At 35.7% G+C, this 22,332-nt stretch overlaps 1 protein-coding gene and 1 long non-coding RNA gene across 8 annotated transcripts in view; one reads left to right on the top strand and one right to left on the bottom strand.

Moving 5' to 3' along the window:
- The window catches only part of RICTOR (RPTOR independent companion of MTOR complex 2), a 129,455-nt gene that overhangs the window by 104,437 nt on the left and 2,686 nt on the right, over positions 1–22,332 (bottom strand). Inside the window, exon 3 of one of the 7 annotated variants that reach the window (XM_032337547.1) lies at positions 17,121–17,162. The exons of the other annotated variants lie outside the window; for them this stretch is intronic. The gene's annotated coding sequence lies outside the window, so the exon portion shown is untranslated. The remainder of the gene's footprint in view (positions 1–17,120; positions 17,163–22,332) is intronic. 7 annotated transcript variants of the gene reach the window in all.
- The window catches only part of LOC116586959, a 77,844-nt gene that overhangs the window by 53,989 nt on the left and 1,523 nt on the right, over positions 1–22,332 (top strand). The gene's annotated exons all lie outside the window — the stretch shown is intronic.

Raw genomic sequence — 22,332 nt, 5'->3', positions numbered from 1 at the left:
TCAAGTTCCACATCGGGCTCTCTGCTCAGCAGAGAGTCTGCTTCTCTCTCTCCCTGTGCCCCTCTCCATCACTGATGCTCTCTCTCCTTCTCAAACAAATAAGTAAAATCTTTAAGTTGGGGAAAAAAAAAAAAAAAGGTCTACTTAACTTACAAGGTTGACCCTTGGCTGGAATCTAGAAACAAATCTGGGGAGGGGTTCCACCACCCTATCTGATCAGAGTGGCTAACTGGGCCTAAACTATTTACACAATATGGTTTATGCTGAATACCAGCTTTTCTTCTGTGAGAGTGGAATTTTGTTACCTGCCAGGTGAAAGGTATCTACTTGACAAATCCTCAATAAAAACCCTGGAGACTGAGATTCTAACAAAATCCCTGTTGCACAATATTTCACTTGTTCTCACAATCTGTTGCTGGAGAGGAATGACCCCACAGGAAGAAGACACTAGAAGCTTACACCTGGTTTCCCCCCATTTTACCAAATGTACCTTTTTCCCTAAGCTGATTTTGCTTTGTAATCTTTTGCCATAATGAGCCCTCAAAATTATCAAACCTGGGGTGATCTTGGGGCTCTCCAGTACAACATTAACGTTTGAGAAACACTACTCTAGAGCTTAAATGTAGGACTTAAAGACTATGGCTCATCCCTGGACAAGTACAGGACAAGAAATCAATCTTGTACAGGGTGAATGGGTAGCTCAGTCATTTAAGCGTCTGCCTTTGGCTCAGGTCATGATCCAAAGTCCTGGGATTGAGTCCCTTGTCAGGCTCTCTAGTAGGCAGGGAATCTGCTCCCTCTGCCCCTCCCCCATTTGTGTGCATGCATGGTGTGCATGCTCGAGCTTCTTCTCTCTCAAATAAATAAAATCTTAAAAAAAAAAAAAAAGAAAGAAATTAAGAAATCCATCTTGTACAAAATCAGACCTTAAGAAAAGACTACGCCCCCAGGAAAAAGTGTGAATTGGAAGCACATGCATCAGACAGATGTAGATAGCCAAGAAGAGTACCTCTGGGTAAATCTGAAAACAAAACTAATAAAGACTTCCTGAGATTTTGAAGCCACTGTACAAGGCTTTGGAACTTAGATGTATATACTCTTTTGCATGGTCCAAAAAATCCAACATGAGAATTTTAATTTAAAGTAGCCTCTTGCTGAATATAAGTCTCTTCAACAAATGTGTTGGGAAAATTAGAGAGCTACAGGTGAAGAACGAAAATGAACCACTTTTTTCACCACATACTAAAATAAAGTAAAAATGGATTAAATGTGAGACCTGAAATCATAAAACTCCTTGAAAAGAGCACAGGCAGTAACATCTCTGACATTGGCCATAGCAATATTTTTGTAGATATATCTTCTGAGGCAAGAGAAATAAAAGCAAAATAAACTATTGGGACTACATCAAAATAAAATGTTTCTAGAGGCGTCTGGGTGTTGCAACTGGTTAAGCATCTGACTCTTGGGTAAGCTCAGATCATGATCCTGGGGTTGTGGATCAAGCCCCACATTGGACTCAGCATTCAGCATGGAGTCTGCTTAAGACTCTCTCTCCCTCTGTCCCTCCCTTCTCCCATTCTCTCTCTTTACATATATACAGAAAATAAATATTTTTTAAAAAGTGTTCCTACACAGTGAAGGAAACAATCAATAAAGCTGAAAGGAACCTACTGAATGGGAGAATATATTTGCAAATGGCATATCCAGTAATGAGGTAGTGTCCAAAATAAATAAATGATACAACTCAACACCAAAAAAACAAATAATCCAATAAAAATAGAAGACATGAACAGTCATTTCTTTGAAGACACACACATTTTAAAAGATGCTCAAAATCACTTAGGGAACTGCAAATCAAAACTACAATGAGGTATCATCTCACACCTGTCAAAATGCATATAATCAGCAACATAAGAAAACAAGTCGTGGAAAGGATGTGAAGATGAAACCCTCTTACATTGTAAGTGGGAATGCAAACTGATGCATCCACTATGGAAAATAGTACGGCGGTTCCTCAAAAAAATTAAATATAGTACTACCCTATGATCCAGTAATCACACTATTGGGTGTTTACTCAGAAAATGCAAAAACACTAATTCAAAGGGACACATACACGCCTATGTTTATTGCAACATTATTTACAATAGCCAAACTATGGAAGCAGCCCAAGTACCCATCAATAAGTGAATGGAAGAAGATGTGGTGTGTGTGTGTGTGTGTATAATGGAATATATATGTATATATAATGGAATATTACTGAGCCATAAAAAATGAATTTTTGCCATTTGCAACATGGATAGAGCTAGAAAGTATAATGCTAAGCTAAATAAGAGAAAGAAAAATAGTATGTGATCTCACTTATATGCAGAATTTATTTAAAAGATTTTATTTATTTATTTGACAGAGAGAGAACACAAGCAGGAATGGTAGGCAGAGGAAGAGAGAGAGAAGCAGGTTCAATCCCAGGACCCTGGGGCTGTGACCTGAGCTGAAGGCAGATGCCCAACTGACTGAGCCACTCAGGCACCTCTTGTATGTAGAATTTAAGAAATAAAAGCAAACAAAGAAACAAAAGAGAGAGAGAGAGAGAGAGAAGAGAGAGACAAACCAAGAAAGAGACTCTTGATTACAGAGAACAGACTGATGGTTGCCAGAGGGGAAGCTGGATGGGATGATGGTGATTAAAGAATACACTTACCATGAATAAAAAAATAAATTTTTTTAATTTTTAAAAAAAGTAGCCCCTGGTCTACCATACTCCCAAGCAGTAGAAAAAGCAAACTCAACCATCAACCAGCCCCCATAACCCACTCACCCAACCAGGAACCCACACTTAGCCTGGGTAATCTAACAAATTTAAAGTGCACAAGCAAAAATCACAAACACAGAAGGAAATATGAAAATAAGACATTATAAACAGAAACAATAAACAACAAAACAATCTACAAAGGCTTGAAATATTAGAGTTATCATATATATATAAAAATAATAAAATAATAATGTTTTATATATCTAAGGCAGCGGGGGTTGGGAGGAGTAGGACCATATTGGCAAATTTGTTCTGCAAAGGGTGAGACTGTAAGTATTTTAAGCTTTGAAGGCCATTTGATCTCTGTCACAACTACTTAACTCGGCAGCTACAGCATCAAAGCTGTCATGGACAATGCTCAGATGAGCATGGCTATGTCGTGCAGCATTTGCAAGCTCTATCTGTGAGATTTGGAAGCTACAACTTAACAAACCTCCAATTCAAAGAAAAAGGACTGAAAATAAAAGATTCAAGAGAGCTCTTATTTAAAAAATTACAAACATCCAAGCATAATTTCTTTAAATAATTATCATGATTAAAATAAAAACTCAGTGAGGGGGGATCAACCAAATAAACACAGCTACCAAGAGAATTAATAATTAACTGAAAGACACATCTGAAGTTTTATACAGAATGTGGCCCACAAGAAAAGGAGATGAAATACATGAAAGAGCTTAAAAAAAAACAAGAAAGATAATGGGAAAGCCTAACATACATTTAATAAGAATTTCTAACAGAAAGAAAAATGCAGAAGATGTAATACTTAAAAAGTCAAATACTAAGAATTTTTTGAATTGTTCAAAGACATGAAATACTTAGAATCAGTATGCCTAATAAATCCCAAAGTAGGATGTGAATAAACATTTAAACTTATTTTACTAAAAGTGTTTAAAACCGAAACAAAAACTGTTATTACAGAAAGAAGACAAATTATCCAGAAATAAAAGGAATTTGACGGACAGTTTGCTTTTTTTTAACATATTAAGAAATAAAAATAATCAAAAGTGTAAGAATCTTGTATGAATCCTAACTCAAAATGGTATCTGTTAAAGAAAAAGAAATCTATAAGACAGTCAGGAAAATCTGGACATTAGATGAAATAAAGAAATTACTGTTTAATTTACTTGTGTTAATGGTATTGTAGTTATAGATTTTAAAAGTCCTTATCCCTTAGAGATATATCCCTTAGAATCTTTATCCCTTAGTTATAGATTTTAAAACTCCCTATCCCTTAAAGATACAACTGATGTTATCTACAAATGAATTATTAGATGCCTGGCATTTGTTTTAAAATTATTCATGAGGGCGCCTGGGTGGCTAAGTGGATTAAGCCTCTGCCTTCACTCAGGTCATGATCTCAGGGTCCCAGGATTGAGCCCCACATCCAGCTCTCTGCTCGGCAGGGAGCCTGCTTCTCCCTCTCTCTCTGCCTGCCTCTCTGTCTAGTTGTGATCTCTCTCTCTATCAAATAAATAAATAAAATCTTAAAAAAAAAAATTATCCATGAGGTGGAGAGGAGGATAAACAGCTGAAATAAGATTTTCCTATATGTTTATAATAATTGAAGTAGGGTGAGCAATACATGAGGGTTCCTATACTTTTTTCTCTACTTAAGTCTATGTTTAATAATTTTCATAATACAGTATTTTTAATAAAAACTGATAATCCAAAGTGTTGACAAAAGTATGATTCTGGAGCAAGTGTTAAGATATTGCTCCTATGAGGATATAGATACAGGAGATATATAGCCATATACAGGTGTATAAATATATATAATATAAGCAGTGATTCTACTATACCAAGTTATAACCTAGAGAATTTAGGTAGGAGTACCACAATTCACAAATAAGACCATGTATAAAATCATCGTTTATAATTATTTATAGTAACAAGAAACTACCAATAACCCAAATGTCAATGATAGATTCAATATCTAAATGAAAGAAGCATCTAGCAACAGCAGCAGGAAAGTGAAATTAACAGAGTCATATTTTGCAAAGGTCAGGGAAGGCTAATAACTCTCTTCTTGGCCTCCTGATTTGTCAATCAAGTTTAGCTAACCAACCAGTCTACATTTTCTGAATGACAAGTAACTAATTTTTAAAAGCAAGGTCTGATTTATCTTATAACCTCAACCTTGAAACTTCAGAAAACTTAACAGAATACTCTGGCTATCATATATAGTCAGTAAAAACTGAATAAATAAATGAATGAATACAGCATTTCCACTCATGGTCACAAAGAATTGTCATTAATGACAACTCAAACATTATTTGCTAACAAAATACTAAGGTGATTAGGGTTAGACACACAGCACAATTTTAATGCAACCATCCTTTCTACAATGTTGGTTTTGTGGCTTTCTCCTATTGAATTCTGAAGTCTCATGTGATTCAAAGTGGATATAAAGTGAAAGGATTAATTCATTCACTTATTCATTCAATTAACATTGATTTAGTAACATGTGCCATGCACAGGTTTCTCCAGGGGCCTCAGTCCACTATCCACAGACCAATCAAGAGTTAGCTTTCTAAATAATCAGATAATGTCTGCTTAACCTTCTAATTGCTTCTCTTTGCAAGCATACCACAATCTCTAGTCTCACTCTCTCTTCTCCCTCTGGTTCATTGAGCACTAACCACTATTTGTTCTTATCTCTGGGCTTCTGTACCATGTTCTTTAACTAGGAAGAAGTAAGTAGACCTACCCCCCATATCTTCACTTTATGCCACCTCATTAGTCCTGAATCAAAAGTATCACTGCCTCTAAGAAGTTTTCTCTGACAATCCCAACTACTACTTTCAAATCCCCAATTGCACACTATTCAGAGCATCAGTACTTAACTTTCTGTTTTCACGTGTTTATTGTCTGCATTCTCCCCCACTAGAATATAATCTCCTCACCGACAGAGACACAATCTTTTTCAACACTGAATCACCAAGAAAGGAATGGTAACCTGCATATAGCAAAGGTCTACAAATGTTTTTCAACTGTCCTAAGAAGGCAGACACGAACAAATTATCACAAAGTTATAAGAAAGGTAACACAGAAAGTTTTATATACTATAAAAGCCCAAAGAAGGAAGATGCTGAACCTGCTGGGGATATTAAGATTAATTTATGTGGAAACCTACAATAAAGACTGGGAGAAGACAAAACTAGAATGGATAGAGTAGTTAAGAATCCAATGCTCTCATCCAGGAAAAATAAATGGGAGCCCAAATAAAGGCACAGTAGCAGAAATAAAAATAATTAGGATGCTTGGGTGGCTCAGTCTGCTGAGTGTTTACTCTTGGTTTTGGCTCAGGTCATGACCCTGAGATGGAGCCCCTGTCAGGGTCCACACTCAGTACAGACTCTGCCTAAGATTCTTTGCCCTTTCCCTCTCCCTCTCCCTCCCCTTCTGCTGCCCCCACCATGCACTCTCTCTAAATAAATAAAATCTTAAAAAATAGTAATAAAAATAACAGATTTAACACTTTTCAGAGATAAAATCATTATCATCAGACTGGTAACAGATTTGATGTGTAGAATAAGGACAAGGAATGAGGCCAGGATGTCTCCTGGGTTCCTGCTTTGGCCCCATTAAAGTACTGCTCTTAGCCCAGATGAAATATATAGAATGATTTTTAGAACAATAATTATTAAGTCTGAGATATAGATACGTTGATCTAAGTGACCATACGGTCAAGATGTTAAGTAAGCAATCTGGAACCCTCACACTAAAACATAAACATCACAGACATTTATTCCACCAATAAAAAAATAATCAAGTACATACAATGTGCTGGGGCTGTTCTAGGCACTGAGGATACAATGGTGAACACACAAAAAAGTGTTTGTCCTCATAAAACTTACATTCTTTGGAGACAAACAATAAACAATACTGTAATAGCAATAGTGACAAGGACCATGGAAGAAAAAACAATATAAAAGAATGGAAAGTGAGGGAGATAAGGGCTACTTTAGATAGTACAATCACAAAAGGCCTCACTGATAATCTGAGAGTTGAACAGAGAATTACACAAACTGAGGAAGGAAGCCTCCAAATATCGCGGGAAGAACAATTCAGACAGGATTTAAAAAGAGGTACAGGGCGCCTGGGTGGCTCAGTGGGTTAAGCCGCTGCCTTCGGCTCAGGTCATGATCTCAGGGTCCTGGGATCGAGTACCGCATCGGGCTCCCTGCTCGGCGGGGGGGGGCCTGCTTCCTTTCCTCTCTCTCTGCCTGCCTCTCTGCCTACTTGTGATTTCTCTCTGTCAAATAAATAAATAAAATCTTTAAAAAAAAAAAAAAAAAAGGAGGTACAAAGGTTCTAGCTCTGAAAAAAGACTATAGGTAGGAATGAATGGCAAGGAGGCGGTTTTGCCAAATAAAGTGAGTAAGAGGAAAAGAGTTGGGAAATGAGATTATTGTAGAAGTAGCCAGGGACGAGATTACAATGGGAGTCATCACATATAGTGGCAGCGTATTTCTTAGAAAAATCATCTTGTCATACACATCCCAGTATTTAATACAGTGCTGAGAATATACGAGGTGCTCAATGAATTCTTTTCAAATTAGTAAGTGAATAAATCAATGAATTAATGACTCTCCATTATACATATTTTTTAATTTATTTTTTCTTTTTATTTTTTATAAACATATATTTTATACCCAGGGGTACAGGTCTGTGAATCGCCAGGTTTACACACTTCACAGCACTCACCCCTCACATACCCTCCCCAATGTCCATAACCACACCGCCCTCTCCCAACCCCCCTCCCACCAGCGACCCTCAGTTTGTTTTGTGAGACTACGAGTCACTTATGGTTTGTCTCCCTCCTAATCCCATCTTGTTTCATTTATTCTTCTCCTGCCCCCTTAACACCCCATGTTCCATCTCCACTCCCTCATTATCAGGGAGATCATGATAGTTGTCTTTCTCCGATTGACTTACTTCGCTAAGCATGATACCCTCTAGTTCCATCCACATCGTGGCAAATGGCAAGATTTCATTACTTTTGATGGCTACATAGTATTCCATTGTGTATACATACCACCTCTTCTTTATCCAATCATCTGTTGATGGACATCTAGGTTCTTCCCATAGTTTGGCTATTGTAGACATTGCTGCTATAAACATTCGGGTGCACGTGCCCCTTCGGAAAACTATGTTTGTATCTTTAGGGTAAATACCCAGTAGTGCAATTGCTGGGTCATAGGATAGTTCTATTTTCAACATTTTGAGGATCCTCCATGCTGTTTTCCAGAGTGGTTGCACCAGCTTGCATTCCCACCAACAGTGTAGGAGGTTTCCCCTTTCTCCACATCACCAGTATCTGTCATTTCCTGACTTGTCAATTTCAGCCATTCTGACTGGTGTGAGGTGATATCTTATTGTGGTTTTGATTTGTATTTCCCTGATGCCGAGTGATATGGAGCACTCTGTCATGTGTCTGTTGGCCATCTGGATGTCTTCTTTGCAGAAACGTCTGTTCATGTCCTCTGTCCATTTCTTGATTAGATTATTTGTTCTTTGGGTGTTGAGTTTGCTAAGCTCTTTATAGATTTTGGACACTAGCCCTTTAACTGATATGTCGTTTGCAAATATCTTCTCCCATTCTGTCAGTTGTCTTTTGGTTTTGTTAACTGTTTCCTTTGCTGTGCAAAAGCTTTTGATCTTGATGAAATCCCAATAGTTCATTTTTCCCCTTGCTTTCCTTGCCTTTGGCGATGTTCCTAGGAAGATGTTGCTGTGGCTGAGGTCAAAGAGGTTGCTGCCTGTGTTCTCCTCAAGGATTTTGATGGATTCCTTTCTCACATTGAGGTCCTTCATCCATTTTGAGTCTCTTTCCATGTGTAGTGTAAAGAAATGGTCCAATTTCATTTTTCTGCATATGGCTGTCCAATTTTCCCAACAGCATTTGTTGAAGAGGCTGTCTTTTTTCCATTGGACATTCTTTCCTGCTTTGTCGAAGATTAGTTGACCATAGAGTTGAGGGTCTATTTCTGGGCTCTCTATTCTGTTCCATTGATCTATGTTGTCTGTTTTGTACCAGTACCATGCTGTCTTGATGATGACAGCTTTGCAATAGAGCCTAAAGTCTGGAATTGTGATGCCACCAACTTTGGCTTTCTTTTTCAATATTCCTTTGGCTATTCGAGGTCTTTTCTGGTTCCATGTAAATTTTAGGATTATTTGTTCCACTTCTTTGAAAAAAATGGATGATATTTTAATAGGAATTGCATTAAATGTGTAGATTGCTTTAGGTAGCACAGACATTTTCACAATATTTATTCTTCCAATCCAGGAGCATGGAACATTTTTCCATTTCTTTGTGTCTTCCTCAATTTCTTTCATGAGTACTTTATAGTTTTCTGCATATAGATTCTTAGCCTCTTTGGTTAGGTTTATTCATAGGTACCTTAAATGGGATTGACTCCTTAATTTCTCTTTATTCTGTCATGTTGTTGGTATAGTCCATTATATTTGACCACAATTTATATTTGACCAGTTCCTGAACTCCAATTCATCCCCAAAGGAAAAATCAAACAGCACTTTAAAGGGCTGTATTATAAGCTTTAGCAATCTTCAAAAGCAGAATTTTTAAAATCTTTCTAACAGGGACATCACCACTAGAAAGTACATATCCTTCCAAAGGGACTGCTTAAAGGAAACAGATACTTCAAAGGATATAATTTCTAGACTGTCTGCTAAAACAACACATCATTCAATAAACCCTTCACAAAATAATCAAAATATCATTTTAGACCAACCTCTGATCAGGCTGGACAGCCAAGAGTTTACTACTTCAGCACTATTCTAGGAAAAATCATTTAAAATAGTTGGGGGGAAATATGATGTATTGGTGTATACAAGAGCAGTAAGTAATATAATCCCAAAACACATGGTTCAAAATATAGATTTACTGCATTTTGTCATTCCTAATTAATACTATCAAACAAGCATTCACTCAAAATTCACCACTAAAACGAAGCATTTTTGATAGCTAATAATCCATACTCAATGAACTAAATAGTCTAGACTCAGAATCAGCAAGGATCTTCGAAGGTTATTACTATGTTCCCACCTTCAGGGAATTCCAAATTTATTATTTCCCACATTCCCAGAATAGATACATGAACATTTTAAACATTCTGAATATTTAAAACAAAGTGAATACTAACATTTTTTAAAATATCAACATTTTAAAAATGCACTTCATCAGAAGTTTCTTTACCTTCAGTAGAGTGAATACTTGTTTCACTTTCACATTTACTCTTGCTCTTGCATACTGAAATAAGTAAAATGTTCTTTATTCTACTAATCTATGCTAAGCACATAGTGCTACGTTGCTTTCAAGTATTTAACCAATTTCCTATGCAATACTCAGTTCTAATTTCTTGGGGACAAGTACCAAGAGATGAGCAACGGAATCTTTTTCTATTAAAGCACCACCAACTCAGGGAGAAAGAAAAGCCCTAAAATCCAATGAAGAAGTAAAAGCAAAAACAAAAAACCTTTAACAATTAACATTTATTTCAAATTAAGGAACATAAAACATTATCAAGTACAGCAAAAGACAAATGTCCATTTCTATAGATGTCCTAGTATATTAAAGTCACAAGAAGAAAAACTAAAAATAGAGAAAGAAACAGAAACCAATGACAGAAATTGAGAAATACAGGGAAAGAGACAAAAGCAATCACTTAAAGACACTTTATAACTATCAATGAGGTCTTCAGCATTCTCACTTAACCTCATAAAGTTCTACTATGTCTACTAAAAAAAATCAATTGCATTACTTTACGACTCTCTCGTATGTTAAAACCTAAAGCAGGATTAGACAAGTGTTCTAATGGCCCCTTTTGAGCTCTTAAGAAAGAGAATCATAAAAGACATTTAAACATTTATGCTCCTTCAAGGAGAAGCATCTCTGTTTTATACTCTAACAACTTTTCAACTTTGATTAATACTTAAAACTGTATGTTATAAATCTAAAATATTAACACACTGATATTTCTGTATCAGCATATCATTTTAAGTGAAGACCAAGAAATGTTTATCATCCTCCCTTTTTTTCCTATAGAAATACTAACCAATTTCAGTAATCATTCCACCAATTTTTTTAGGTCAACACAAAACTTTTATTGGACTGGAATTCTAAATTTTTCCAATCTTCTTTCTAACCTGTAGCTTTGAGTTTATTGAGTTCTGATTATACTTTTTCTTTCTTCCCTTTTTTTTTTTTTTAAAGATTTTATTTATTTATTTTGACAGAGAGAGATTACAAGTAGGCAGAGAGGCAAGCAGAGAGAGAGGGGGAAGCAGGCTCCCCACTGAGCAGAGCCCAACACGGGGCTCCATCCCAGGACCCTGAGACCATGACTTGAGCCGAAGGCAGAGGCTCAACGCACTGAGCCACCCAAGAGCCCCTATACTTTTTCTTTAAACAATCATTAAGAAAAAAAAATTCACCTATCTAATGTATTGACTACCACCTATTAAAGCAAAAGATCAGGCTAAAAGAGGCAAAAGACTAAGATATTCAGAAAAAGATTTATATTTTTTAAATAAAGTTGGAATTAACGTCATTATTCCAAACTCTATCCACTCATTCAAATCCACTGCCCACTCAAAAGGAAAGACTATGTATCATCACATACCTGATAGATATAAACAGCCTTGGATTAAAATAACTTGAACTCTACATACAACATGGTGATTCAACATAACATTGGGCAAATGAAACCAGATAAAAAAGAGTACATACTGTATGAGTGTATCACAGAAAGTTCAAAAACAGGCCAAACTAATCTATAGTATTAGAAGTCAAAATAGTGGCATCTTTCGTGTGGGAACGTAGTGCCTCGAAAGAGACAGAACAGGAGCTTCTGAGGTATTAGCAGCATTCTGATTCTTGATCCGGGTTCTGCTTATTCATGTGTTCAATTTATCTAAATTTATAGGACTATACAATTATGACAAACATTTTTTGGATCTGTTTTCTTTAAATAAAAAGTAACTGAACATTTACAGCTCTCTCACAACATTATGTATTTTAACATGTAAAAAGAGAAAAGCATCTAATATCTCCACAGTTTTCAAGGCCCTCAGTAACTTACCCCCACCTTACAATGAATCCAATATGAATACTAAAATTCTATATCTTATTATTCCTCTCTCAATAAAATGTTTAATGCCTTTATTTATGCTCAATTCCTCTTGACTTAACAACATCCTTTTCTTTCAAAGCTGTAACAATGCCCCACTTTCTTTTATTTTTTCCCAGCTCACACTTATCTTTCCCTTCTCTCATTTCTGTTGTTTTAAATGACCACTAAAGAACAACTAATATATATAGGTATTAGGTACAGATATGTGCCAAACAGTGGCAAAATTGTAATAAATAGTTTACATTTTATTCCCTCAAGTGTTATTTTGAGCAGAGATAAGAAAACGTGCTCAGAAAAGGCAACTTGTCCAAACTCAAAAAACTTCTAAGGGGCGCCTGGGTGGCTCAGTGGATTAAGCCGCTGCCTTCAGCTCGGGTCATGATCCCAGGGTCCTGGGATCGAGCCCCACATCAGGCTCTCTGCTCTGCAAGGAGCCTGCTTCCTCCTCTCTCTCTGCCTGCCTCTCGCCAACTTGTGATCTCTGTCAAAAAATAAATAAAATAAATCTTAAAAAAAAAAAAAAAAAGACTTCTAAGAGGCAGCGTCAAGATTCAAATCCAGATTGGACTCTAAAGGCCATGCTTTCAGCTACAGAGAGAGTTAGACTATCTCTATTTTATATAATTAGCATATTATTTAATGTTATTTTGTCCATATTAGTCATATTTTGTACCTTAATATCTATCTTTATATAATCCTACAGTCCATGTTGTATACATAAATACTATCAAGTCATACCTCACCTACCTTGAACTATATGCTATGAGGCCATGCTATCTGGAAAACAACCAGGACATAAAAGTAAGCACACCAAAAAACAGCAATAAAGATTCAAAGTATGTATCCTCACCAAGTTTATTCACTACAGGTAACATATATTATTGACAGCAGGGGCCCTTAATTCTACATAATCACAACCTATTGATATTTATTTTCCATATAATACTACCAAGTCCACTTATATAGTTTCTATTTTATAGCACAGTAAAAGTAAAAAAAGAACTGCTAAACATAGGAATAAGAGTTGCAAAGTAAAGTGATAGCTGAGTATAAGAAAATAGCACATAAGACCAAAAAGAGCAGTCCAATGTCACACAAGGTAGTAATAAATTGTTCTGCCCCCACCACCAACAAAATAATCGACATTCATGATGGCCCCAGCCAAAGAGAAAAGGTTAAAATGTAGTTGATATATTCTTCTTAACAAAGGAGAAAAATATGTAATAGTTATAGAAATAATTATATCAATAATGGCTAAAATGTATATTTCAGAGCTCAACCAGTAACTTTCTTCTTGAGGGCTCCAAATCAACATTATTATAATATACAGCATACTAATTTAATCGCTAATTATTCCAGCAATATGATTTATTTTCTACTGTACTTGTTTTTAGAAAGATTATAAAAGGTTAAGTGTATGGGTTTTAGAATCAAAAACAGTGAATGGGATCTGAATCCTACCTCTCTCTTCTACTGCCAGTATGACCTTGGGCTACTTGGGCTCCCTCTGGGCCCCCCTTTCTTCACCAGTTATATAAAGATATTAAAACATATTTTCTACAAATGTAGGAAGACTAAATTAGATAATTTAAGTAATGTTTTTAACAGTTTCCAACATATACTGAAGTTCAAAATACGGTAACTGCTATTTTTTGTAATCAAAGACCATGTCTTAAACATCTAACAACCAGAACAATGCTGGACACATAAGCAGTACTCAGTAAGTAGTTGGGGACTGGCCTGTATGAGAAGAAAAGGTAAGACTCTCTAACAGCACACAGCAGTGTCCAACATGAGTAAACCTATTACTTTTATTTGTGAATATTTACAAAATAAAAATATGAAAGAACTAGGATCAATTACTGAAAAATGATTTATTAAATTTTGATTAATTTGATATAAGAATTTCATTTACAAACTTAGCTGCTCAGCAAAGAAACAACTTAGAATAAGCTACCTATCAATGAAAGGTTTGAGTGATGATGGATGACATCAAAGATTTGTTTTGAATGGGGGAGCTAATAAAATAATTTCTGAAGTTTCCAAATATGCTTAAAAATAAACATAATATGTAGATACACACATACCTCCCCCAATCCATTCATATTCAAAGTATCCTAAGTGAACATTTACTTGCGATATAACTACTTATGTTAAAAATAACTATTCTTATTCTCTACAGTACCTTTAATATAGAAACAATTACTGATGTAAGTAAAAAATTCTTCCTAGGATTCAAAAGTAAGTCTAAACTTTTTAAATAAAATAAAATAACTATCAAAAGAAACAGCAGCATAGTTAAAGGAAACACAACAGCTTATCCAAATTTCTTAATCTTCTTTTTTATCTCCTTTTAAACAATGATCAGCATGTTTTTAAATGTCTTCCATTTCGCTAGGTAAAACAATTATATTTCCGTATTCAAAACAATGGTGAAACATGAACACATCTCCCATGACAAAGGAGAAAAAGGTTACTGTAAGGTTCTTATTAAAATATACAAAGTGATATAAACATTTCTTAAGGCTATGCTAATCTAAAATTTAACTCATTAAAAAGTTGTAAAAACTTCTGTTGAGAATTATCCTTACATGACATGAAATCTTATGTAAGAATCTGACCTGCTTTGTACCAAGTTATGGCATTCAAAAATAACATTAGAAATCCCAAACTACATCAATAAAATAAAAACACAAGTTATTCTAAATAAAGCAGAAAATAGCTATTTGTATTCAAATATTCCATTATCATGATTTTATGCTAATCATATAATAGACACAATTAAAAATTTATCCACAATACATATAAATAAAACATTCCACAATATTCCACTAGCCACCTGGTCACAAACACAGAAACTGCCATAACTAAATGTTAAGAGTTCACAGCTCACCTACCTCCAACCACTGGAGTCTTCTCACTCTTTCTGCAACTCTATTCCCTTCAGTTTTTCTTTTTCTTTTTTCTTTTTTTTTTTTTTTTTTTCTTGGGGTAAGGGGGTTGTTGGTGGTGGTGGTGGTGTGGTGAACGTTAGGGAGTATATTATACAGAATTATGAGCAGAGAAAAAAACAGGGCAATTAAAAGTTTTAGTATATGAGGGATGAACATTAAGCATGGAAAGAATAAGCAATACTACCTTAAGATGTGATTTCTCGAAGTATGAGACTATGAGACTAGATAAATATATTTATGTGCACACATCTAAAAGCAGTTAAATACACTTTTATCTGGCAAGTTGCTCCTTCTTAGTAACTAAAAGTAAATTACTTGGCAGTCTTCTTTGTTTACAGCTTCTGTGTCTCTTCACTCTTTATTCATTTTAAAAAACACATGAAATTACACTGGATTCTGAACAAGATCACTAAAATCCCTGCAAGTGGCAATTCAACTCTCATTTTGCCGCTTTAATAAAAGCAATAATTTCCCCAGTATACCATTTACCCAAATAACTAGAGGGCTGGGTAGGTTGTCTGGATTTAGCAATGAAACATTCCATGTTTTTCAGAATAATCTTAATTTCAAATATTCTATCTCACCATGAGGCCACGTGTTTAAATTCTGAGGTCAGCAAATATGGTCATTTCAGTGTGGAAAGTAAAAAAACACTACCCATCTCATATATAATCTCTACTTCCAAATTACATAAATCTCGAAGGAAGTTTGATAACAAATTTATAAAGCCCTTTGAACATGCAGTATTAATGAAGGGGAAAGGAAACACATATACTACAAAACAATGGAAGAAAAAAAGTCATTTATACTTGGATTTGGAATAACAGCCAAGCATTTATATACTCATAGTCAAAAGCACACAATTATTTCACAGTATGCCTAAAAGCTCTCAGTCCAGTACTGTACTACCTTTAAAGGCCAGAAAAGCCCGACTTTAGAGATATAATTAATCTTCAATAATTATGAGAATTATATAATCACCAACTTTTCCTCAACATTACCTTCAAGTATGGAATAATATGCTAGAAATGTTAGTTCACAAAATTAGGTTGCAATTTTTTAAAACACTGACCCAAAGTTCTACCTATTCAAATGCTACCGTTTAATGCAAAAAAGTCTGACAGTCTGACTGGTGTCAAGACTTCTATGAGGTCTTCCCTCTAAGCTATTCCTTACCTATCTCCCATTTTTTGAATTTTCTGAATGCCTCCAGCTTTTGATTCCTTTATAAGGACAACTAACAGGTTCTTCAAATACTATTGTCTTATACTATGCCCTGATACAGGTATATCCCAACTATAATATAAACTTGAAACCAAGAATTGTGCCTTCCTGATTCATGGTAACACTTACTAACCCAATTATATAATATATGGATCAAAAATATGCTGACTGGCATTAACAAACCACTATAAATTCTAATCTTCAAACCATTGGAGCAAAAAAATGGCAAAGTAATTGACAGAGTTAAATTCTTGAAAAAGCAGGTAATTAAAAAACTGTCTTCTGTATTTCTTACAAAACTCAACTGAACTTCATAAATAGGATATGTTTGAAGTTCTGGCACACCCCAATTTTATATAAATTTCATCATTACCAGGTACGTTGCTTGGTTTATGCAATCTGCCTGGCTCAAAGACTTTGTAAAAGGGATTTTAAGAATGTACTTAAGTTTCAGTTCTCTTTCAATCCTATGACTTGGGACATATGTTATATTTGTCTAGTTTTACACAATTATCTTCATTTTAGTTTGGCATCTGTATAATTTTAGAAGTATATTCAGATAAAATTTTAAAGTAGCTATTCAGCTTTAACCTGGCCACACTAACAAAAAAGCACAAATACAAAACAATGGATGATCCAAAAAGCGTTAACAGTCAACTCTCAAATATTCGCATGTGGTTTACCTAATATACATTTTCACCTATCTATGTTTGCTATTCTAATAGTATTTGCTCAGGAAATAAAAATTGATGCTAATAATTCACATAAAAGAAAAGACACATCAATCTATTGTAGGGGAGGAAAGAATGTAAACTCTTCCCAAGCCACATACAAGTAATGCTATTTAAATTATGTAATTTAGCACTCTTCCGTCATTATTCACCTTTTTTAAGTGCAGGTAAATGAGAGTGGACTGTATTTAGCTTGGTGATAGTCAGAGATACAGACACACAGGCATGCAAACCATTCACTCACCCCACTGTGCTTTTCACAGCCCTATTTTCAGTAGCCTGAGACCTGGGAGGGGGAGGAGGCAGCAAGTCACTGCAGATGATCACTTAAAAGGAAATTGAGAGTTGACTATAATTTACATTTAAAGTGCTATGAAATACCATCACTCCTACATGTAATCATTACTGTTTATGGGAATACTTCTTACAGTGATTTAATAAGGCTGTAATGCTTTCTTTTTAACCTTTCAATATCCCAGAAACACGGAGATATCTGAGGATCACGAAGACAGCAGATGACAGTGCTACACGTGTAATGTAGTATGTATTTCAGAGATACAGGAAACTGAAGCCCAGAGAGATTAAATAGTATGCCAACATCATCCTTATATTAAGGAAGAGTTAGAACGGAATTCTCCAAACACCAATTTCAATGCTACAGTCTTGCAGTCTCTTCAACCAAAACTCCCCTCTTGTCTTCTGAGATCATAGTCTTGCTAGTTTTCTTCTCTTGGCCACCTTATTCTCATTTTTTGGTTCTTAGGCTATGACACTCTCCTCAGCTTATCCTCTTAACATTTAAATCTTTCGCTTTCTCCATTTACATTCTTCCCTGTCTCCAGGCCCCATGCAGAGAACAATCAGATCACAAGTTCAGAACCAAGCCAGTATTTGCAGCTACCTTTTATATATGATTGACTTAATCCCCTGAAATTCAAAGTACAAAGCTTAACTCATTATCATCCTTCCAAAATGGATTTCTTCATTTCTTAGCACCATCAATCTCAATGTCCCTCAGGACTGCAAACCTAAAATGTTCTTTCACTTCTACTCTCCTTAATGCTGTACTATTCCATTTCCCATCTCTCTCTCCATTCTGACCTTCAATAAAATGCTTCAATCATTATTATATCACAGATGCTGGGGAAGCTTAAGATACAGTAACGGAAAAACAACAGGACAAAGAACGTAAGGCAAGGAGAAGTGATATTTTAAAAAAGGAACAAACAAAATGTAGAAAAGTAGAGGAGGAAGCAATCCCAGTAAATACTCACTCGGATGATTTCTAGACGTTGCAAGTAACCTAGACCTTAAAGAATTAGAACTTCAACAAAGAGTACTGAAAATGAAATTCTAGGCAGAGGAAACCACCTGCACGAGGTCAAGTAAATAGAAACCACATGCCATATGCAAGGAATAAATCATTTTTTCCAAAGCAGATTCTCAACTAGGAGTATAACACAATCTCCAAGGGGAAAGAACAAATATGGGGAGGTAAGTGCTTTGGACTTGCTAACTTTCCCCATCCCTGCTGAAAAGCGCTGTGTGTAAAGAAGGAAGAGAATGTCTTACACAAGTAAACTCTGCACAGGGGCTGACAGAATAGTATGAGTAAGACAGTACAGAAGATAATAATTCTGGGGGCGCCTGGGTGTCTCAGTGGGTTGAGCCTCTGCCTTCGGCTCAGGTTATGGTCTCCGGGTCCTGGGATCGAGCCCCGCATGGGCTCTCTGCTCAGCAGGGAGCCTGCTTCCCTTCCCCCACCGCCAGCCCACCCCACCCCACCCCACCGCCCTGCCTGCCTCTCTGCCTACTTGTAATCTCTGTCTGTCAAATAAATAAATAAATAAAATCTTAAAAAAAAAAAAAAAAAAGATAATAATTCTGGAATAAATCATAAAAGGCCTTCAATGCCAAGTTAAGAAATATGGACTTTATTCTGTGAGCAACAACATGCCAGGGAAGTGTGAGTGTTCTGGGTTTTGTTTTGTTTTTTTTAATTTAAGGGAATGATAAGATCAGATCTACATTTCAGGATAATAATCCTGGCAATCACATAGCAGAGAAAGTGAAGAAAAGGTGACAGAAAAGATTTTACATCATCCAAATGAGATAATAAAGATGTGAACAAGACCAAGACAATGTTATAGGAAAGAACCCATCTCCTTAGGTATTTCACCGGCAATCTGAAGGAACACAGCACCTGAACAAAGATAATCTGTAGGTCTTTAGCTTGATTATTACAAAGGATGGTGGTGGTAGCTAGAAAGTAAAAAGAATATGCTTTGGGATGAAAAGTTTTATATATCAGGCCTTTAGATGAGTAGTAGACACATAATACTAATATATTTTGCAAGCTTAAAAGAAATTTAATTATCATAACTATCTCAGCACATGGATTTTTTTTTTCCCAATTCATGGATTTTTGAAGCTCTCATTGTAAAGGCTGTTCAGGGACATAGCACCTAGCACCGTAGGAAAGAAGAGATCAAGGACAGAATCTTAAGGCTCACTTGCTTAAGTAGCTGGAAGACTAGTCAGGGAACACAGAAGGGGCAGCATGAGAGGCAGGAAAAGAAGCAGGAGAATATTTCACAGAAATCAAGTGACATAGTTGCAAGAATAGTAATAGTGTAGTGCCTACAAGTGCATGATTTGCAGTCACTCACTAATCCTATGACCCTGGCTGAATTACTTAACCTGAATTTCAGACCTTTAGAATTTTAAAGCCTATATCCTCAACTGTAAAATAGGGATAAAAAGAGTACCTCAGTTATTAAAGATTAAGTGAGATAACATATTTTAGAGCCTGGAACAAAACTATTAATACAGCAGTAGTTCTAAAATAGAATAGGGAACTTAAAAATGCCAATGAATTTTACATGAGATTACCAGCATCCTTTAAAAAACTATTTTCAGTACACAGGGAAAGCTGTGCTTAGAAGACTAGAGCGGTTAGGGAAGAAAGCTCTAGAGTGAGGATGAACTATTCTTTCCATAGAGTCCATGGAAAAACAGATATTTTGTAATCTTTGTCTTTATCTTTCCACACCTCCCACTATCATCTGATGCCTGGTATAGTACCTGATCCATATGAAGGATATAACAAATGATGACTGAACATAAGAAAACTTCCAATAGGAAGGAAGAAATGAAGAAGAAAGGGATCTCAGTTCTACAAAGAATCTTAGAGGAAACAGTATTAAAAGCATAAAATTCCTTTCCAGGTTAGCCTTGAAAGGGAACAGAGATGCTTTATTTCCTGACTCAGGGAACCAAAAGATATATATGTATAAAATATCAAGGAGAGAAGACAGGCACACCCACCTGGCTGGCTCAGTAGGTAGAGCATGTGACTCTTGATCTGGGGTACTGAGTTCAAGACACACACTGGGCACAAAGATTACTTTAAAAAATAAAGGGAAGGAGTCAAGGGAATTCACATTAGACAGCTTTGACCTTCTTAATAAAGTAAGTTCTCTGCACATTGTAGTCAGTTTGAAATCTGAAGAAAACAAATTAGGTGATTACTCCATTTCAATATATATTGACCTTCATTTCTAACTCTAACATTCTAGTCTAGTTCACCACCATTTCTTGGATTACATCAGTGGAGCTTCCTAGGCAGCTCCTTTTCCTGCTGACTTTTACCTTTCAGAAGGTGTGGTCAGTCTCTTGGAACCCATGTTTCCTTTCATTATGTCCACCACTATTCTTATGAGAAGTCAAACATTCTGTGAAGCCTTCTCTGATCCTCTACCCACCAAACAATTCATCACTTTCTCCTCTAGGTTATTTCTGGTCCTTGTACAGTTTGCTTACTTAATTTATCGTTCCATATTGCAATCGCTTAATCTGTTCCAGTAAATACCTAAAAGGGGGAATAACATCTTCCTTATCTTCATTCCTCCAGCACTTAATTCAGCATTTAGTAAATAACAAGCATTCAGTCAACATTTGTTTTGTCTAACTCAAGTCAGTAATCAAACAACATGAGTAATCTATCTGCTCACTAGAAAAAAATCAGAAAACAAAAAGCAGTATTCAAATCTGCATCACTCAGTTAACCTTCCTATCTTTCTAAGTATGAAACAGCAACTAAGACAGCCAATTTCTGTATTCTTTCTAACAGAAAAGTAAAAGAATTGGATAATCAAGAAATAAAACTCAATACTATTATATAAATTCTATTCTGAAAGATTTCAATACAGGTTTGTCCATGTCCTGAAAATTCACTTTGAACACAATGATTAAATTACTGTACAGTAAGAAGAACTTTTCACGTTACTCAGTACCACAAATGTACTATGAGACTGATAAAAAAAAAAAAAGCCAGGCTATCCTTGCAGTGGAAGTGACTAAGGGAAGCTTTTTGGTTTCAAAATAGATATTGGCATGCAAAACAAAGAGAGTATTTAAATTATATCAATAGCAACTATCAGGGACTTTCACAAAATTAAGTAGTTGTTTGAACAAAACTGAAAGCAGCAATCACCAGTAAGTTTACTGTGAGATCTACTGCAGTACTTCAGTAGATCACAGTTCCTAAACTAGATCAAAATTAGTCCACCAACAATTTTTAACTGAAGTACACTATGTATGAACCAACTACCAAAACCAAAGCACCTAGAACTCTCCTGGGCCTCAAGAAGTTTGCAAGGCTAGCCAAATCTTTATTACTAAGAAATTTCTGGAGTCAGAGAAAAATTCTAAGGTTCTATAAAATAAAATACTACATTTTATCTCAAGTACATATGATACTCTTTGCTTAGACCTAATTTACTGGTAATCTCACAGAATATTCCTTTACAGTTGTTATATTCAAGAACTCGGGGCACCTGGGTGGCTCAGTGGGTTAAAGCCTCTGCCTTCGGCTCAGGTCATGATCCCAGGGTCCTGGGATCAAGCCACACATCCATCGGGCTCTCTGCTCAGCGAGGAGCCTGCTTCCTCCTCTCTCTCTGCCTGCTTCTCTGCCTACTTGTGATCTCTGTCTGTCAAATAAATAAGTAAAATCTTTAAAAAATAATTTAAAAAAAAAGAACTCTACTTCAGACAAGCTATACCCAATTAACAGTATGTCTCAAAAAAATGAAAGCCTCAATACCATAATTCTTTATTGTTTATAATGTTCAGAACAACTTTGAAATATTTTAAGTGCAATATAAATAATCACAACTGATTTCATAGTGTGGGAAAACAACTAACGTTTAGTTAACATCACTCACAAAAGTATCAGCTCCTGTACTGAGTATTTTAAGCATTAGTTCATTCACTTCTGACATTCTTAATAGCCCTTTGAAGTTATCTCTTTGAGTTGAAGAAAACAAGAGTTAAACAAGGTCAAATAACTTGCCCCACATCACCTATTAAGTATGCCCACTGAGATTAAAACCCAGAACTATTTGACTGTACAGTTTGATCTCTTTTCACTATACATTGAGGGTTCCTTTAGG

Source organism: Mustela erminea, chromosome 3, assembly GCF_009829155.1.
Source record: "Mustela erminea isolate mMusErm1 chromosome 3, mMusErm1.Pri, whole genome shotgun sequence".
NCBI lineage: Eukaryota > Metazoa > Chordata > Mammalia > Carnivora > Mustelidae > Mustela > Mustela erminea.
Note: the sequence above shows the minus strand (reverse complement) of the source record. Positions and strands in the feature narration are given on the sequence as shown.